This window comes from Anolis sagrei, chromosome 2 (assembly GCF_037176765.1).
Source record: "Anolis sagrei isolate rAnoSag1 chromosome 2, rAnoSag1.mat, whole genome shotgun sequence".
Taxonomy (NCBI): domain Eukaryota; kingdom Metazoa; phylum Chordata; class Lepidosauria; order Squamata; family Dactyloidae; genus Anolis; species Anolis sagrei.
Genome location: NC_090022.1, coordinates 11083086 through 11097729, shown reverse-complemented (window position 1 = coordinate 11097729; position 14644 = coordinate 11083086). Strand labels below are relative to the sequence as shown.

At 44.9% G+C, this 14644-nt stretch overlaps 1 pseudogene; it reads left to right on the top strand.

Moving 5' to 3' along the window:
* LOC132766023 (zinc finger protein 93-like) overlaps positions 1-14644 on the top strand; it is a 77556-nt pseudogene that overhangs the window by 52167 nt on the left and 10745 nt on the right.

Below are 14644 nucleotides of genomic sequence, written 5' to 3'. Positions count from 1 at the left end.
TTTAGTCCATTGAAATACCAAGCCCAGGACTACTTCCAATCCAACCTACTTAAAGCACTGCTTGAGATAAAATGGCCTAAACTAAAAAAAAAAAAAATATTCCTGAGCTGGGGAACGCTCTAGTGTTCATGGAGCCATTTCCTCATTGGTTTCTTTTTAGGACTGTAATTGTCATCTGTGAGACATGAGTATGTGATCAGTTTTCCTCACCTTGCTTTCTCTCTCCCAGGGGCTGGAATGATGCTGTTGCCGAATCCTCAGCCGATTCTTCCCCTTTGGGATCGAGTTGAACTGAATCAGGTAAGCAGAAGGATTCCTGGGAGAGGAGGAAAGGGGCTGCCTGGGGGTCACTGTTTCCAGGCTCAAGCATAGAATCCTAGAGTTGGAAGAGACTTCATGGGTCATCCAGTCCAACCCCCTGCCAAGAAACAGGAAAATTGTAATCAAAGCACCCTGATAGATGGCCATCCAGGCTCTGCTTAAAAGCATCAAAAGAAGGAGCCTTTACCACACTCTGGGGCAGAGAGTTCTGTAGTTTGAAGCCATTATTCCACATAAAACATTGAATCAACAGAAACCTAAATCGTGTGAAAGAGATCCTTGTAAGTATTTTTCTTGGTTTCCCTGATGTGAGAAGGAAATGTGTTCTTTTTCCACCAGGGTCCAGTTGCCTTTGAGGATGTGGCTGTCCATTTCTCCCAGGAGGAGTGGGCTCTCCTGAATCCTGATCAGAAAGCCTTGCACGTGCAGATCATGGAGGAGATTCATGGGATGGAAAGCCTTGGTAAGGCTCCCTCACTGATGGGAATTTCTATTTCAAAATGCAGGATCCCAGTCAGCAGCTCCCTGGTGGAAGTAATTTCCGAAATCATCTCAATCACTGAAGGTCCTCAAGGCAGGGCTTATGTTCTGTGCTTGTGAATAATTGTGTTTCGGGGGTTTTTGTGCACTGGGAGAGGCATGTAGCAATAATCAAACTCTATGCCCCCCTCTTTCAAGAGATAAGAGTGTCATTTATGGTAGGCTCACAATTGCAGAAATCAAATTAAGTCCATCTTTTTGAAACACACTGTATATTTATTGCACTGTAAAGGTTAGGAAATAGTTTATATAACTCGTGCCACTTTCCTAAATTCTCATATGTGAAGGAGTTGCAGCTCCCCTGTAAAACCATGAAGAATTATACAGGTATTGGCAGAACAAAGGCAATTGGCTGAACACAGGGACAGTCCACAGAATGGCATTTCCAAGAAGCCTCTGTTGCAGCAAATGGATTTATCAACAGCTCTTCCCTCTGGCGCACAGTCTTCTCACTCCTCACAAACCAGGATGGTTAGGAGGCAATATCCACTCTCTCCAGGGTGGCGTTACGTGGATGTCACTATATCTGGCCAAGTTCTGCAGACGTTCCTTTTTTTGTTCCCTTCTCTGCCTTCATCATTATTCTCCTCTTTTTCTTTACAGTCACTATCTTGTATCTTTCCAGCTTTGTCATACAATCTCTCTAGCACTCTGAAATTAGTTATAGGACATTCTACATTGGAGCAGAAAAATCCAACCTTAAGCGAACATGGGAAGAGAGGACTGGAGATTGGGGGAGAGAAGTGAAAAGGAGGGATCGATTGTGAAATGTGTGGTAGCAAAGTAAAGACTCAGCTAGAGAAAAAGGCAAGCATTGGAATGTGAAGGGAAAAGTCATCCATTCTCCCAGAAAGAAGGAGACAGAATTAAAAAAAACAGGTTGGTCTGAGGAACAAGTAGCCTCTGGAGCACCTTTCCCTTAGAGACGCCAGTCAGTCAAAGAGTGTCCATCTTTAAATAGACAACAACAACAACAACTTAGAGGCCCCAGGCAGTCAAACAAGGGGTGGGGTGAGGACAGCAGTTATATCTTCTTTTCTTCCATATCAATGTTGTATAAAAGATCATTTCCATCTCTTTCTTATACCATTTCCCTAGAGTCCTTATCACACACACTGAAGAATGATTGTTTCTGTCCTCCTTCTTCACAGCAGATAACTGGAACACCAAACACGGGAAGCATTTGGGACACAATGGGGGCCTTCCTAAGCGCCAGGAAAGCCACAGAGAAGATGAGTGTTCTGCCAGAGAAAGGCCCTTCAAATGCAATGTATGTGGACAGTGTTTTACCCAAAATATGGGACTTATACTTCACAAGACACTCAGTGCTGGGAAAAGCCACTGTAAATGGAAAGTATCAGCAAAATGTGTTGCCGATTACAAATTGCCAGATCTGAGCCAAGAAGAAATCTTTGAAGAAACTGAGGCTTTCATAAGCCAGGAATGTGGAAAATCTATTATACAAGGTTCACACTTGGTGAGCCACAGAAGACTCCGCACAGGAGAGAAGCCATACCAATGCCAGGAGTGTGGGAAATGTTTTGCTCGCAGTTCAAGCATGGCGACACACAAAAGACTCCACACAGGAGAAAAGCCATACCAATGCCAGGAGTGTGGGAAATGTTTTGCTCGCAGTTCAAGCTTGGCAACACACAAAAGATTTCACACAGGAGAGAAGCCATACCAATGCCAGGAGTGTGGGAAATGTTTTGCTTCCAGTTCACATTTGGTGAGCCACAAAAGACTCCACACAGGAGAGAAGCCATACCAATGCCAGGTGTGTGGGAAATGTTTTGCTTACAGTTCATCCTTGGTGAAGCACAAAAGACTCCACACAGGAGAGAAGCCATACCAATGCAAAGCATGTGGGAAATGTTTTGCTCGCAGTTCAAGCATGGCGACACACAAAAGACTCCACACAGGAGAAAAGCCATACCAATGCCAGGAGTGTGGGAAATGTTTTGCTCGCAGTTCAAGCTTGGCAACACACAAAAGATTTCACACAGGAGAGAAGCCATACCAATGCCAGGAGTGTGGGAAATGTTTTGCTTGCAGTTCTGGCTTGGTGAGGCACAAAAGACTCCATACAGGAGAGAAGCCATACCAATGCCAGGAGTGTGGGAAATGTTTTGCTCGCAGTTCTGGCTTGGTGAGGCACAAAAGGCTCCACACAGGAGAGAAGCCATACCAATGCCAGGAGTGTAGGAAATGTTTTGTTTCCAGTTCAGGCTTGGGGAAGCACAAAAAACTCCACACAGGAGAGAAGCCATACCAATGCCAGGAGTGTGGGAAATGTTTTGCTTGTAGTTCACACTTAGTGGACCACAAAAAACTCCACACAGGAGAGAAGCCGTACAAATGCTAGGAGTGTGAGAAATGTTTTGCTTACAGTTCTACCTTGGTGAGCCACAAAAGGCTCCATACAGGAGAGAAGCCATATCAATGCCAGGAGTGTGGGAAATGTTTTGCTTCCAGTTCACATTTGGTGAAACACAAAAGACTCCACACAGGAGAGAAGCCATACCAATGCCAGGTGTGTGGGAAATGTTTTGCTGACAGTTCATCCTTGGTGAAGCACAAAAGACTCCACACAGGAGAGAAGCCATACCAATGCAAAGCATGTGGGAAATGTTTTGCTGACAGTTCAGCCTTGGTGAAGCACAAAGGACTCCACACAGGAGAGAAGCCATACCAATGCAAAGAATGTGGGAAATGTTTTACTTGGAGTTCAGTCTTGGTGAAGCACAAAAGACTCCACACAGGAGAGAAGCCATACCAATGCAAAGAATGTGGGAAATGTTTTGCTTGGAGTTCAGACTTGGTTAAGCACAAAAGACTCCACACAGGAGAGAAGCCATACCAATGCAACGAATGTGGGAAATGTTTTGCTTGGAGTTCAGACTTCATGAAGCACAAAAGACTCCATACGGGAGAGAAACCACAGCAATGCCAGAAGTATGAGAAATGTTTTGCTTCGAGTTCAGATTTGCTGAATCACGAAAGACTCTACACAGGGGAGAAGCCATACCAATGCTAGGAGTGTGTGAAGTGTTTTCCTTGGAAGTTATCACTTGTGAAACACCAGAACATCCATACATGAAAGAGACTGTACAAATGTCAGGATTGTGGACAATGTTTTACTCAGAATTCATCTCTTGTAAGCCACCAGAGAATTCACACAGGAGCAAAACCATACAGATGACCAGATTTTAGGAAATGTTTTACTCACACCTCATCTGTTATGAAGCACCAGAGAATTCTCACAGGTTAAAAAACAAACAAAGGCCAGGCATGTGGGAAATATATTTATCAGGGTTCATACTTTTTGAACCATCAGAGACGACATACAGGAGAGAAACCATCCAAAGAGCTGGGACAGAACTAATAAAATGTGTCACAACAAAGAAATGGCAGGTTATGGACATTCTGGTGCAGTAGACGAAACATTCAACATTTCCCAATGAATATGTGTGGTTCCCTTGGCTTCAAGTAGGACTTGGCTTGACTTTGGACTGATCTCTTAGACAACTCTCTTCTTGGTTTTGAACTCTTGTTCATTTTTTATTATGATTATTTTGCTTTGTTTGACTTGGGATGGTATTGGAGAACTCTTTTGCTTCTCTGGACACTGGCATCACCATGGGACTGGACTGCCTTTCTCGTGGTCAGTCTTTGTGCATAAACATCTGATTTCAAACAGAATGCTTTGAGAAGTTCAGCGTAAGATTTGGTGCAGTCCTTTTTCTTATCATTTAAATCCCTAAGGTGGGGACCTATTGTTGGACCCCACCTATGATAATCCTTGAGAGGGTTAAATACGATTGTCATGCCACTTATTTTAAATATATACATACTGTATATACTCAAGTATAAGCCAAGTTTTTCAGCCCTTTTTTAGGATGGAAAACCTCCCCTCGGCTTATACTTAGGTGGGGGTCCCGGCAAGAAGGTATGTGGCTGAAAAAAGCCCGTCTTTAGTCCTCATGCCTTTCTGCCAGGACCCTCACCTCTTGCCCGTGCACCGGGTGCCTTTCCAGACAATTACCAACTCTGCTGCTCCTTTGATATATATTTTTCATCGCGCCCTCATGTAGTATAAAAGCTGCTGTGAAAAAGTTACCGTGCATGTGGCAAAAGGAGAAAGAGAGGCATGCATGCATGGCAAAAGCAGTGAGGGAGGCACACGCCTCCCCCTCCTATTGTCGCAAATGCGCTGCACATGTGCACACCTCCCTTTCTCCTTACACTGCGCGCGGGGTAATTTTTCCAAATGGAGTCAGCTTTTAAACTACGTGGGGGCGGGATGAGTCCCACATCCCTTGATTCTGATCCAGATGCTTTCAAGCTGGTTTCCCAGATTCCAGTTTTGCATCTCTTCCGCAACATAACTGTTTTTGACATATAAAAAGAGAATAGTTATGAAATATTATGTTTTCAGGCAAACTGACCGTGAGTTTGAGGGCAAAGATGTAATGCACCTATTTTGTGAAGTTTAAACAAAGACTGTTTTATTGCAGCTGCTGTATGCTCAAGGATACTACTTTGTGAGAAAAAAATAAATAACTAATGGCAGCAGACACAACATCATCTTGAAATCTTCATTGTATTTAAATACCATGGAAATAAATAAGGGAGATATTTTTTAAAAGAAGAAACTTTACAAAGTCAGCAAAAATTAATGGAAGGGCTTGTTCATCAGCTACATGTTTGGCTTAGAAAATACAACATCAAGGGTTGTTGTAAGCTTTTTCAGGCTATATGGCCATGTTTTAGAGGCATTCTCTCCTGATGTTTCGCCTGCATCTATGGCAAGCATCCTCAGAGGTAGTGAGGTCTCCTCCAACAAAAAAAACAACCCAATGATTCCGGCCATGAAAGTCTTCGACAATACATCATCAAGCTTTGCTCATAAAAGGTGGGAATCTATCTCTGGGCAATATGTGAAATTACAATATATAATAGATTGGGTTGTTGTAGGTTTTTCCGGGCTATATGGCCATGTTCTGGAGGCAATTTTTCTCCTGACGTTTCGCCTGCATCTATGGCAAGCATCCTCAGAGATAATGACCTCATTACCTCTGAGGATGCTTGCCATAGATGCTGGCGAAACGTCAGGAGAAAAATTGCCTCCAGAACATGGCCATATAGCCCGGAAAAACCTACAACAACCCATGGATTCCAGCCATGAAAGCCTTCGACAATACATATAATAGATTGCATTTAAATGAGAAAGGAATGGATGGACGAACAGACAATATCCCTCTTAGGATCAAAAAGTGGGCATCTAAAATTTGAAGATCCTTTTGTTTCTTCAGGACTTTGGGGGATGGTTGCATGGGAAAAAAGTCCTTCCATGTTCTGTGATTTCTATTTTGTTGTTCTTCTAATGGTCTATTTTATTTTATTTATATTTTAAACTTTTGCATAACGTCTAACAAAATCTGTATCTACCTCCTGCAAACCTGGAGTCCCTGACTGGGAGAAAGTATGAACAATAACTAATAATACTGAGAATCATAGAGTTGGAAGAGACCTCATGGGCCATTCAGTCCAAGCCCATTCTGGGGGAGATGGAGCAGTCTGGGGCAGAGAGTTCCACTGCTGAACAGCTCTCACAGTCAGGAAGTTCTTCCTCATGTTCAGATGGAATCTCCTCTCTTGTAGTTTGAAGCCATTGTCCCATTGTGTCGTAGTCTCCAAGGCAGCAGAAAACAAGCTTGCTCCCTAGAATTATAGAATCAAAGAGTTGGAAGAGACCTCATGGGACATCCAGTCCAACCCCCTGCCAAGAAGCAGGAATATTGCATTCAAATCACCCCTGACAGATGGCCATCCAGCCTCTGTTTAAAAGCTTCCAAAGAAGGAGCCTCCACCACACTCCGGGGCAGAGAGTTCCACTGCTGAACGGCTCTCACAGTCAGGAAGTTCTTCCTCATGTTCAGGTGGAATCTTCTTTTTTGTAGTTTGAAGCCATAGTTCTGCATCCTAGTCTCCAGGGAAGCAGAAAACAAGCTTGCTCCCTCCTCCCTATGACTTCCCCTCACATATTTATACATGGCCCTCATCATGTCTCCTCTCAGCCTCCTCTTCTTCAGACTAAACATTGCCATCTCTTTGAGCCACTCCTCATAGGGCTTGTTCTCCAGACCTTTGATCAGTACCTTTATACCTTACCACCTTCGTTGCAAATTTTCCAGTTTGTGAATGTTGTTTTTCAGCTGGGATCCCAGAATTGAAGACAGTGCTTCTGTTAAAGCCAATCCAAAGGAAAAGATGCTTGTAATCTTATTTCCCTTGATGTACAAATTGTATCTCTGGCTAGCACCTCCTGTCTGTTCCCCTGCTCCTGGCACACACACTTTTAATCCATATTAAAATGAAAAACACGAGTCCTATTATTTTAGAATTATCAGTGTTAGAGACTGAGATAATTTGATCTATTTTGCCAAAATTTAAGTCCCTGGATCTTATAAATTAAGGAAATAAGTTTGTCTGTGTAGTGTAGGCCTGGGCAAACTTTGGTCCTCCAGGTGTTTTTGAACTTCAACTCCCACAATTCGTTTTATTAAAAATAATATTATTCCATTTCTATTCCATTTCATTACAAAATACTTCTCACTTCCCCCATTGTGCTCTCGTCATGCTTCTTTTCTTTGTGGTCCCACCAGAACTTCATTTCTTGTAGTGAAGGTTGCTTCACTAGATCTCTGACATTTTTTATGGTGTCATAAATTAACCTCCCCGCTTTAAGCAGTCCCTTCCTCCCCCCCCTAAGCTTTTCCCCCTCCCAACTTGCGGCAGCCAGGCTACTCACAAGAACAATAATATAATTCAACAACAGTATATAAATATGCTGCACTGTTAACCTCACAGCGACAACAAACAATATGGTGCAAATTTTTAGTAACCGGACCGGGGTATAGGGTGGCAACCTGTGCTAGATGGGGTTGCACTCCCCCTGAAGTCACAGGTCCGCAGCTTGGGAGTCCTTCTGGATTCATCACGCTTGAGGCTCAGGCGTCGGCGGTGTCTGGGAGGGCTTTCGCACAGCTAAGACTTGTGCGCCAGCTGCGACCATACCTCGCAAAGGCTGATTTGGCCAGGGTGGTCCATGCCTTGGTCACCTCTAGATTGGATTACTGTAATGCGCTCTACGTGGGGTTGCCCTTGAAAACGGCTCGGAAATTCCAACTGGTTCAACGGGCGGCGACCAGGATGTTAACTGGTGCTTCTTACAGAGAGAGGTCAACCCTCCTGTTTAAGGAGCTCCATTGGCTGCCGTTTACCTACCGAACCCAATTCAAGGTGCAGGTGCTTACCTACAAAGCCCTAAACGGTTTGGGACCTGCCTACCTTCGTGACCGCATCTCAGCTTATGTACCCACACGCTCCCTTCGGTCATCTGGAGAGGCCCTGCTTGCGATCCCACCTGCGTCGCAGGCGCATTTGGTGGGAACGAGGGATAGGGCCTTTTCTGTGGTTGCCCCCCGACTTTGGAACAACCTCCCCAAAGACATTAGACTAGCACCCACGTTGGCAGTCTTTAGGAAAAATTTGAAGACCTGGCTATTCCGATGTGCCTTTCCAGAATAGGATAACCCAGCACTTTGTCCGAGAAGCACTTTACCAGAGCTTAAGACTCTCTGCACATTGCACTTGCCCAGAATCTCCAATACACCTCCTGTCACACCCAGCACTTTTAACCTGTACCCTTCATTGGCCCGGCCATGGTTTTATTGTGTAATAGTGTAATGTTTGTTATTGCTTATGTTTTTAATTTGCCTTGTATTGTATTGTATTGTTCGCTGTTGTTGTGTTGAGGCCTTGGCCTTTGTAAGCCGCATCGAGTCCCTTGGGAGATGCTAGCGGGGTACAAATAAAGTTTAATAATAATAATAATAATAATAATAATAATAATAATAGTACAGTCGTATCTTCTTATAAGTAGCTTGTGGATCAGCCATCCACGACCGGTTTCGGCCTACCTCAGGCCTTCCTCTGGTGGACTGAAATTAATGTACAAATCAATGTTTTACTCCAGTAACATACATATAGAACATCTGTATCATTAAATGTCATAAGTTACAACACATTTAAGTACTTACAAAGTTATACACTTGAACATTCTCCTCAGGGGATACAGATTTTTTTTGGGTCAGTGGTATCTACATCAAAGGGACGAAATCTGGCTATGAGAATTTGAAAATTACTATGTTGAAAATGATTATAATGTAGAAATACTAAATATTCAAGTATTTTACACATTAAGAAATTAAGAAATTAAAGTCTTCACACTTGTTATTACATCAATATTTGTTGAACATATCCATTAAATACCATAAGTTACAACACATTTGAATACTTACAAAATTACACACTTGAGAGTTTGTTCTCCACAGGAGATACAGATTTTTTAGCTCAGTGGTATCTACATCAAAGGAACGAAATGTGGCTATGAGAGTTTGAAAATTACGATGTTCAAAATAATCATTGTTGGATGCATTTCATTCAGGAACCCATTTATATTATACTCACAAGGACACCCAGGAAATGCCATATAACACCAGTGCTGCAGCATTTGCATTGGCTTCCAACTGATTACTGTGGTTTATATAAGATGTTAGTTCTGACCTTTAAAACTCTTTACGGCCAGGGTCCATCGTACCTTAGGGACCGTCTCTCCTTCTCCCAGCATCGGAGGTCGCAACGACCATCCCAACGCGACTTACTTTATATACCGGGTCCTAGAGAAGTGCACTTGGAAAGGACCAGGCGCAGAGCTTTTTCTATTTCTGCCCCTGCCTTGTGGAATGCATTGCTGCCCTATATGAGAGCCATGCGTGACTTAGGGCCTTTTACTCTCGCACTTAAGACCTGGCTTTTTACTAGAGTATTTGACCCATGTTAATTTTATCAATATTTGTATGTATGTATTTTTATCCTTTACAATTTGGCTTGTAAATCGCCTAGAGCATCTTGGATGGAGGGTGATTAATAAGTAATTAAATGATGACGATGATGAACTTCTAAACCATTGCTACAATTGTATCCACTGGTACCATGGTATGTGTAATTCCCTTGAGTGCTCTAACTGGAGGTCAGCTGTGACCAGCAGTGCTGCATAAATTGGAAGAGGCACGAGTGGAGGGTGAAAATGAGACACGTGCCAAGAGGAAGGTGCATCAAGCCAACCCTGATCTACTTATACCTACTTATGACTGGAAATCTTTGAGAGTCTTCTAACACAACTCTGATTTCTCAAAGGTGATTTCCCAAGGACCGTGGGCATGAACAGCCTGCTTGCGAAGGGTCCTTTTGTTGTACTTACTTACTTAGGTGGTCCTTTGTAGCTTGAGGATTATTGTCTCCCTGATGTGGTGGTTTTGGCGGTGGGCCCGTAGGTGGCTGTGGAGCCCTGTTCTTGATCTGCATGATCTCCTGCAGTATTTATTTATTTGTCATGTCAGAGTAGCCAGTCCATTATATTACATTTCTAACAGAATAAAGCAAACAAACAGACAAATGCAAAACTTGTGAGTTTGATAGTTGGTTAAATGTCCTTTGACCAGTATCTGGCCACTTGGAGTGCTTCTGGTGTTCCTGCAAGAAGGTCCTCCATCGTGCATGTGGCAGGGCTCAGGTTGCATTGCAGCAGGTGGTCAGTGGTTTGCTCTTCTCCACACTCGCATGTCGTGGATTCCACTTTGTAGCCCAATTTCTTCAGGTTGGCTCTGCATCTCGTGGTGCCAGAGCGCAGTCTGTTCAGCGCCTTCCAGGTCGCCCAGTACTCTGTGTGCCCAGGGGGGAGTCTCTCATTTGGTATCAGCCATTGGTTGAGGTTCTGGGTTTGAGCCTGCCGCTTTTGCACTCTCGCTTGCTGAGGTGTTCCAGCAAGTGTCTCTGTAGATCTTAGAAAACTATTTCTAGATTTAAGATGTGTTGGCTGATACCCTGCAGTGAGGACATCGGTTTCCAGATGGAAGGCGGTCCTGGTCAGGGTTGGCTTGATGTGCTTCCTCTTGCCACGTTTCTTTCTTATGTCCTCCATTCGTGCCTGTTTGAATTCCACAGCACTGCTGGTCACAGCTGACCTCCAGGTAGAGCGCTCAAGTGCCAGGGCTTCCCAGTTCTCGGTGTCTACACCACAGTTTTTGAGGTTGGCTTTAAGCCTATTGTTCAATCTCTTTTCTTGTATCTCTCACCCACGTTTTGGGAAAAGGGAGCCCTGGGCCTTGACCCCGGGCTGAGCTTCTTTCTCTGTTGTTGGTGGAGGCTCTGCTCTGCTCTGCTCCCTGGAGGGATGGATTCCCCTTAATGTTCAGTGGGGTTGGGCAGCAAGCGTTTGGCAGGGAGAGATTATATCTTAACTATCCTATGAACACAGAATACTTCTTCCATGACTCAATCTCTGCCTTCACCTTCAGTCCTTTGGTTGCAGGGCTTTGGAGAGAGGCTCTTTCCCCCTCCTTAGAGTGTAACACTGGGCAAGGAAGGGTTAAGGGGAGGGAGTTTGGTTCCCAGAGAGGCAGGAAGGAAGTGGGCCTCCTTAGACCTGCCTTTCCTGCCCCTCTAGGAACCAAACTCCCTCCACTTCACTCTTCCTTGCCTGGCTGGGAGAGGAGAGAAGAGTTTCCCCCTTTGGCCTCTCCTTCCTCTTCCTCCTTCCTCCCTTTCTGGTGGGTCTTCTTCCCATTCCTTCTCCAAAGGGCCAAAGAGGGGCCAAAGCCCACCACACCTGGAGGGAGAGAGGGACAAAGTGGGCCCAGGCCTCCTTCCCTCCCTCCCAGGCTGGCCTCCTGACCCAGAAGAAGGGAAACCACCCCTTCCTAAGCTCTCTTCTTGGAAGGAGATGGAGCCTGGCCTTGAGCCTTGGGCGCCATGGGGAGAAGGGGCCTGGTGCAGAGGGGATATTGGGGGTCAGCACAAGGGAGCAGCTGGGGATCCTCCAGAGGAGGGAGAGAGGGGCAGGCAGAGAGAGGCCCAGGGCTTTCCCCTCCCCACCCACCCACTCACCTGCCTGCCTGGGTCCTCTCCCCCCCCCCCTTAAGTTGTTTAATAATTCAGGGTTTCTCTTTGTCATCTTGTTATAAGTACTTTTTAAAACATGAAATAGGTTCTTTTCTTCCGCTTTCAGTGAGACAGGTTGCATTAGGTACTTTCATGCAGACGCAGACTCCAGTCCTGGGCATTATAACGATTAACTTGGTTACATAGACAAAGGGGGATGTGGCATCAACATTTACACATCTTCTCTAACATTCAATCCCTCATTCATCATTCATTCATCAAGCGTTCCTACCATTCTTCTTGTTGACAATTATCCGCTTCTTGAGAGGAGACGGCTATTCACGATGGTGTTCAGTCGGTCTGACACACACTTTCAGAGAGAGAGAGAGGTGGGGGGGTCCTTTTATGTCGTGTTTTCTGTTGATGTGATTCTGAAGGTGTAAATTGCTGACAGGCAGATCCCATCAGTTCCTGGACAGATGTTGATTTTGTTTAATTGGCTTTCCTTATCCAGGAGCCTTGTAAACATTTCTGTAAGGAGCCGCAGTGTTGACTTCCTTACTTAAAACAACCATTGTCTTTGGCAATGTAAACAAGTTGTTTTTCCACCAAGACTCCGTCAAGTCAGCAATGTCAACAGTTAATCATTTGTCACAGGTCTCATCAGCAATTTTTAATTACTGTCCATGAGTTCTTCACCTCTTTCTTGTAGTTTTCCAGGCCTCGTTCCTTGGAATGGTATCTTCAACCCAATTGGGACACATTCATATGCCTTTCATACCATCTCTCTCAAACTATACAGCATATTTTATCATGACAATATGGATTTCCAAATATTTTACTTTAGTTATATTAATTTTTGTCTCTTGTTTCAAAGTCTCTTGGTTCTTTATAAGGAAGACTATGAATCACGAGACATCAGCTGAAGGAATCAGGGATGGGGGTGGGGTGGGATTCAGTGTGGGTTGGGAGATCATTGGGAGGCCAAGTGAAACCAGAAGGGCCTGGAGGCTGGAGAAGCAGAGAACCCAGTGAAAGGAGGGCCCAGCATTACCTGGCTCTGAAATAAATAAGTAAATAAATGGCTTGAGGGTTTTTGGGGGGTTTTTTTACTCTAAAAAAAAAATCTCCCAAAGCCTGTTGTCTAATTATGATTTTCCTTCACAGTGGAAATGTGATTTTTGGCTGAGAATTTTGGAGTCGAGCCTTTTCTGGGATTTCTTGAGAAAAGACAAAGGAAGAGCATCTTGGAAACAGAAGGGTTCTTCCATCAGAGTGGTTCCAACATGGAGAAACCCAACATACCTGGACCTGAAGCAGGGAGGGCTCCTGGGAAGATTTGGGAATCCTGGGAAATAACTACGCAGATGATCCTGGATAAACACATACAGTTCCATCGCTTGAAGCGCTTCAGGCATTCCTCCTTCCGAGAGGGCGAGGGACCCAGAGAGGTTTGCAGCCGCCTCCACTCTCTCTGCCGCCAGTGGCTGAGGCCAGAGCAACACTCCAAGGCGGAGATGCTGGACCTGGTGATCCTGGAGCAGTTCATGAGCATCCTGCCCCGAGAGATGAGGAGCTGGGTCCGAGAGTGTGGGGTAGAGACCTCTTCCCAGGCGGTGGCCCTGGCGGAAGCCTTCCTCCTGAGTCGGGCAGAGGACGAGAAGCAGGAAGGACAGGTGAGGGCATTTCCTCTTGGGTTTACTTACCTTGGGACTGATGGAGAGATTAAACGTACATCCTGCCTTCCTTCCAAGATGGGACCGATGTGAGGGAGAAGCTGGACTCTGCTCCCTCGGCCTCTTTTCTCACCTGCTCTGCCGCTCCTGGTCTCACCTCCATATCCACTGTGAGCTCGGTTGCTGCTCTACTCAAATTTGATTACCCTGATCTTTCTCCATACTACTTCTGGAATTTTCTGTGCTCTTCCAGGCCCAAACTAACACCCTTGAAGTCCCCCCTGATGTCCCTGAATCTGAGAAACCTCCACCAGGCCCCACCCAAAGCCTCCAGCAGAAGGAGTTCAAGCAGGAAGGAGATGGGGCTGCAGCCTTGGAGGGTAAGAAGGAACCCTTTGGGGTGTTTTGCTGTTTTATGCCAGTGTAACTTTCCCTTCAGGGGATTGTAACAAATGCACAATACTTTTGAGCAAGAGAAGGCATACGTGTAGGATCATTTGGCCTTAAGATGAGTATATAGGTAAGTATTTGGTTGCAAAAGGTGTAATTTCGGTGTGATTTGGAGTATTCTGTATAGTTATACTTCTACATTTGCATACTGATGGGTGGGACTGAAATATTAGCCATACGGTATGTTCCCGGGTGAATCCTGAAGCTAAGATGAGCCTTGAAACTGAGCTGGAAGACAAACAGACAACCAAGAATAACTTTAGTCCATTCAACTACCAAGCCCAGGACTAGTTTCAGTCTCACCTATTCACAGCACTGCATGAGAAGAAAAACTGCTAAACTCCAAAACTTTACAGTTCCTGGGCTGGAGGATGCTTCTGTCTTCATAGAGTCATAGGTTTCTTTTCAGGACTGTAATTTTCACCTCTGGGACATGTTTCTGTGATCAGCTTTCCACCCCTTCCCCCCCTCCTCTCTCTCCCCCTCCCAGGGGCTGGAATGATGTTGTTGCCGAATCCACAGTCGCATCTTCCGCTTTATGATGGAGTGGAAGTGAATCAGGTAAGCAGAAGGATTCCTGGGAGAGGAGGAAGGGAGCTGCCTGGGGGTCATTTCTTCCAGGCTTAATCATCAAACATCTTTTGAAACAG